The sequence below is a fragment of the Cervus canadensis genome, chromosome 15, assembly GCF_019320065.1.
Source record: "Cervus canadensis isolate Bull #8, Minnesota chromosome 15, ASM1932006v1, whole genome shotgun sequence".
Taxonomy (NCBI): Eukaryota; Metazoa; Chordata; class Mammalia; order Artiodactyla; family Cervidae; genus Cervus; species Cervus canadensis.
The window spans coordinates 9,731,206-9,737,730 of record NC_057400.1 but is presented as its reverse complement, the minus strand read 5'-3'; positions in this window follow the sequence as shown (position 1 = coordinate 9,737,730).

The following is a 6,525-nucleotide window of genomic DNA, read 5'->3' as shown; positions in this document are numbered from 1 at the left end:
GGATTTTTTAGTTGACTTGATTGTAGTATCCAATGTAATATAATCACTCAATTAGTCCAATGCTTTCCTCTTATGGAACTGCATAACTTTGCATGGTGGTTGATTTCATTAGAAACAAATAACAATATTTCCCACTAAGTCCTCTTCTGTTTGTAAACTGATTTGGTTTGTAGTCTGAGACAATTAAAATAGTATTAACTGACACTCATTCTGCCATAAATGTGTTTGAAAATATGTATTTAATATGCCAGCACTGGGTCATAAGGTAATCATGTATCTGATCCTGATTAATGTATATGTATTTAAAATTTTTTTAAGTTAAAAATTATTGTAGAAAATTAAAATTCTCAAGAATATGAATATATATCTGTCCCAACCATCCACCATCTTCGACCCTGTCCTGAATATGTCAAGCCAGTTTACAAAATACTGCGATGTGTCATTTCTAGCTCAGTCTCCTGTGGGCTAGCTGCTCCTAGTGCACAATCGCCTCTGGCTCATTCCATAGGAGAATGAATGTGTGTGAACATCGCTGGACGAGATTCTGCTACTTCACTTCCAATGTCATTTAAGCAGGAAAACACCCTAAAATGTGAGCATTGACATTCATACATATGCTTCTAATTCATATTTTATGTCTTTGAGTTGTCTGGAAAAGCATTTCCCCATAATATCAATGAACATCAATCACAGAGTAAAATGGTATTATGGTTGCAGTGACGAGGACAGATTGATTGGTTGACCATAAAGGAGGCTGAAACACTAGCTGGTTGTCCTCACCGGGGTCACAGGGAAGAAAAGCATCTTACTACAGCTGCTCATCACTCCTCCCGAGCAAAGAATAGTGTTCAAATGAGTTCCTTGAGCAGTGACTTTTTAGAAAACAGATAAGACATAATCACTTGAAGATATTGTCAATAGCGTTCAGTTCGAAACTACAGAAAGACAAGATTTAGAAAGCAATTGTCTCCACTGTGTACAGACAGAAGAAAGAAGATAGGACAGGAGTAATGTGAGGGCAAAAGCAGAAGTGGCTGAAAGGTAGAGGAAAGACACTGAGTTGAAATATAAAATTTTTCATGTCCGTAAGCTGCCAAGATGAAAGTCTTTTTTCCCTTCACATATGTAATTTATTAAGAGAGGAGGATAGCTTTGTGGTTAAGAACTCGAGTTGCAGAGATGAAGGGAATTGGATTAAAAGCAATGTCTTTGCCAGATACTAGCTGTCTGACTTTGGGGAAAAAATGCTTAATCTGGAAAATGATAACACAAATAATAATCTTCTCATAGGATCTTATAAGGCAACTGTCCTTTCCTGGATTACGTCTCTTTGAGACAATATTTGCACCCTGGGATCATGCATCTATTCATAAAGAAAACACATTAGCAATAACAAATGTGGTCAAGACAGAAGGCAAGAGGGGGGCATTTCTAAAATGATCTTTCTTTTCTACTTTTCTGGAGGAAGAGAAAACAAGTCTGAAATACCCTGCAAAGAAGGCCTATCTTGATAGGGTAAGGAGGGTAGCTAGAGGGGGAGAGTGCAGGCTGAGGTCATGTGCAGAAAACTAGAGTGAGAGACCAAAAGTGGTAGAAGCCAGTGTAAAGATTCCCCTTCTTGATTCTTTTACATCAGTCACCAGACAACTTCACTTCTTCAATGATTACATCTTCATTTCTGTCTTCATAGGATTTGGAAATCCAGGATCCAGAAACAAGATGGCTCCTTTTGCAAGCTCATCAAATATTCTGTATTGGGTATCTTTGCTAGGTTCTCCAAAAAGCCCCCGTGGATATAAGGATTCAAATACAAAAGTAACTTATGTAAAAACTGAAGAGAATTTTAATAGCAATATGTGGAAGTTCAACAGAGAGAGGAAAAAAAGTAGTAAGGAAAAGGTGAATATCAACCAGTTACTAGCGTGGTTGGTTAGAGCCTGAACCCCCAGAGAAACTCCCAACAGCCAGTGTAAGAATGCCTGCAGATGCCTGCCAACTAAGGCATCCAGAGTTCAGGGTACTTATACACCAACTCCTGGCCATCATCTGGTGAAGAAAGCACTCAGGGAAGGAGCATATAACTCACAGATACATTTGACCTGCTACCCAAGCAGATGAAGTAGGTTTTAGAGGGCAAAGTCAGTCATTAGAAAGAAGACAAGTGCTGACACTAGAAAGGCCGATATGCGATGAAATTGTAATGGAGAAGAAACATGAGCAGGCATCCGAAATATCTGATACAACATAGCCAGATCCACTTACATCTAATGATAGTTCACTTAGTCCTGTCACTGATTCTTTAAGGCAGTGGACATTCAGAATCTCTTAAAAGAATTTTTTAAAAAATGTATAAAACCACAGAAGAGATGGAGGAACAAATTTTAGCCCTTTTTACTGGCCAACTGATATTTATCATCTGCTTTGTTTATCATCCATCCTAGATTCTCCTTATTCCTAGTCTGCTTGCCTTGTGAGGTAGCACAGATATATTAAAACCCAGGAGACCCTGCTTATCACACACTTGGCAGACCATGTCTACTGAAAGTTCCCATCTACAGATGTCATTAGTCATGGAAGCACCTAGACATTCTCCCAGTCCTGTGATTCTCTTAAATTCTGGAAAATCCTCTTTGCCCCTATAATGTTGTTGTTGTTGTTTAGTGGCTAAGTTGTGTCTGACTCTTTGATACCCCATGGACTGTAGCACACCAGGCTTCCCTGTCCTTCACTATCTCTTGGAGTTTGCTCAAATTCATGTCCATTGAATCAGTGATGCCATCCAACCTTCTCATCCTCTGCTACCCTATTCTCTTTTGCATTATAATCAGGATTATTTCTACTACCAATATAGCCACTCTTTTCTTGGCATCTCCTTCACTAGCATAAGGATGCTGTTAGCATTCATAACTTTAATGGAAATATTACTCAGTCTTCTGGTAGAAGGGCCATTGTCCCTGACAGCTGGAAATCAGAACATATCAACTGCAACAAAATCTTAAGTTGTAGAACCAAGAAAGAACAATGACTGAGGGTGAGGATCTATTTCCACCTCTTAGTTCACAGACTCGTGGCTTTCACTTTTTGGCTACATGACATCATACAGTGGGCAGTGATTCAAAACACATTCTTCATTTTGAAGGACAGGGACTATTCTCACACTGTCATGCCCACCTGAGAAGACATAGATGCACCATAAAGTGGATATTTCAATGTTAAACTGGCAACTAGTGAGGGATGTGGTATACAGTAAATCAATGGATCTCATGCCGTTTATTGCTGTCTCCATCATTTTATATAAAATAGACAGCAATGGTGTATAGAAGTAACATTGTTATATACTGTGTAAGATTTCATCAAGATAAATCGGATCCTCTGTGAACCTTAAGATCAAACTTGATGAGAGCAAATCCACACTGCCAGGCACACGGGTTGCCTTATTATTTCCCTTTCCAGGAACCTGGCCAATCAGTCAAGCTATTCACTACTGCCCAGTAGTCATGTCACTTCTCCATTGACGTTAACTCGATGAGTTCTGCTCCATGGGAGGTTTTTCCCCTCATCGTGATGCTTCAGGGAAACTCTTGAGTGAGGTTGTAAGTTGGCAGAAGATCACTTTTTACTCACACCAACATATTGATCTAAATAAGTCAAGTTAAAATTTCCCCCTTTTAACTTATCATAGGAAACATCTTATGAGGACACAGGTGTCAGTTGAGGGGTAAACATTGGTGTAACAGATCAGGACAGCATGAGCATCTGGACCATCTTTTGGCTTAACTTACCTGTGCCTCCAGACTTCTTTGGGCCCTTTCATCACACAATAGACTTCTCCTGTGCACATCTGACTCTATGGCTATAAATTCGCAACTCAGATGTGCACAGGTGTGTCTTTCCCGGCGTCAGGGTCTTTTCCAGTGAAAAGATGCAGTTCTTTGCATCAGGTGGCCCAAGTAGTGGAGCTTCAGCTTCAGCATCAGACCTTCCAGCAAACATTCAGGACTGACTTCCTTAGGACTGACTGGTTTGATCTCCTTTGCTGTCCAAGGGACTCTGAAGAGTCTTCTCCAACACCACAGTTCAAAACCATCAATTCTTCAGTCCTCAGTTTTCTTTATGATCCAACTCTCACATCCCTACATGACCGAAACTATTTTGACTAGATTGACCTTTGTTGGCAAAGTAATGTCTGTGCTTTTTAATATGCTGTCTAGGTTGGTCAAAACTTTCCTTCCAAGGAACCAGCATCTTTTAATTTCATGGCTGCAGTAACCATCTGCAGTGATTTTGGAGCCCAGGAAAATAAAGCCTGTCACTGGTTCCATTGTTTCCCCATCTATTTGCTATGAAGTGATAGGACCAGATGCCATGAGTTTGGTTTTTAGAAGGTTGAGTTTTAAGCCAGTGTTTTCACTCTCCTCTTTCACTTTCATCAAGAGGCTCTTTAGTTCCTTCTTTCTGCCATAAGGGCGGTGTCATCTTGATATCTAAGGTTATTGGTATTTCTGCTTGCAGTCTTGATTCCAGCTTGTGCTTCATCCAATTCAGCATTTTGCATGCTGTATTCTGCATACAAGTTAAATAAGCAGGGTGACAATATACAGCCTTGCCGTACTCCTTTTCCAATTTGGAACCAGTCCTTTCTTCCATATCTAATTATTGCTTCTTGACCTGCATACAGGATTATCAGGAGGCAGGTAAGATGGTCTGATATTCCCATCTCTTCAGGAATTTTCCCGTTTGTTGTGATCTACACAAAGACTTAAGCTATATGTACATGGATATGTATGTCTCTCTTCGGTCTCCCTCCCACCAACCCAAATCCCACCCATCCATGTCATCACAGAGCCGTAGCTGAGTTCCCGGTGCATGTTCATGGTGCCTTTGATTCTGAAGCGTTTTTAGAATCTGTTTTACACAGTAGTCTATACATGTCCATCCCAATCTCCCAATTCATCTCACTTCTCCTTCCCCACTCCTCATGTCCACACATCTGTTCTCTATGTCTGCATCTCTATTTCTGTCCTGAAAATAGTTTCATCTGTATAATTTTTCTAGATTCCATATACATGCTGACTTACTTCACTCTTTATGATAGACTCTCAGTCCAGCCATGTCTCTACAAATGACCCAGTTTTGTTTCTTTATGTGTCTGAATAATATCCCATCGTATGTATCTGTCACACTTTCTACATCCAGTCATCTGTCTATGGACATTTACGTTGTTTCTACTTCCTGGCTATTGTAAATAGTGCTTCAGTGAACTTTGAGGTACATGCGTCTGTTTGTTTTTTCAGAGTATATGCTCAGTGAAGGGATTGCTGGGTCATACGGTTGGTCTACTTCTGGTTTTTTAAAGGACCTCCATGCTGTTCTCCACAGTGACTGTATCTATTTACATTCTCACCAACAGTGCATGCAGGTTCCCTTTTCTCCATTCCTTCTCAAGCATTTATTGTATGTAGATTTTTTGGTGATGGCTATTCTGATTAGCATGAAATGATAGCTCATTGTAGTTTTGATCTGCATTTCTTTATCACTTAGTGGCATTGAGCATCCTTTTTATGTGTCTCTTGACCATCCATATGACTTCTTTGAAGAAATGTCAGACTTGTTATTTTAAAAACTTATGAGACAAATATTAAAGTTGAAGAAACTTGATTTAGGATAATTTCAAAAGTATTATAAGAAATCTTATTTTTCTATGTGATGCTAGGGTTTCATTTGTTTGTACGTTTCTTGGTTTTAAGGACTTCCTAGCTGGCACTAGTGCTAAAGAACCTGCCCACCAATTCAGGAGACACGGGTTCAGTCTCTGGGTTGGGAAGATTCCCTGGAGAAGGAAATGGCAACCCACTCCAGTATTCTTGACTGGGAAATTCCATAGACAGAGGAGTCTGGTGGGCCATAGTCCATGGGTTGCAAAGAGTTGAACACGACTGAAGTGACTTGGCATACACATATCTTCATATTAAAGAGAGAGCAAGGAGATCAAACCAGTCAATCCTAAAGGAAATCAACCCTGAATATTTATAAGAAGAACTGATTCTGAAGCTGAAGCTCCAATACTTTGTCCACCTGGTGTGAAGAGCCAACTCATTGGAAAAGACCCTGATGCTGGGAAAGATTGCGGGCAGGAGAAGGGGATGACAGAGCATGAGGTGGTTGGATGGCATCACTGACTCAATGCACGTGAGTCTGAGCAAACCCCGGGAGATAATGAAAGACAGGGAAGCCTAGCATGCTGCAGCCCATGAGGTCTCAAAGAGTCAGACACGGCTTAGAGACTGAACAGCAGCAACAACAAAACAGAAAAGAGGGAGGGAAAAAAACGGTGATGTAGAAAAAGGAATATAAAGTTTATCTAAATTAAAAATATTGAGTTGTACCTTTTTTCCTGGCATACTGAAAACTTGTTGATTTTAAACACACTTACTGTTAGCTTTTACTCTGTATGTAACTGAACAAAATCCTCTTCCCTTCATGAGGCTTTGACGGTTAGGTAAAAATAGTTTCTATACAAGATCA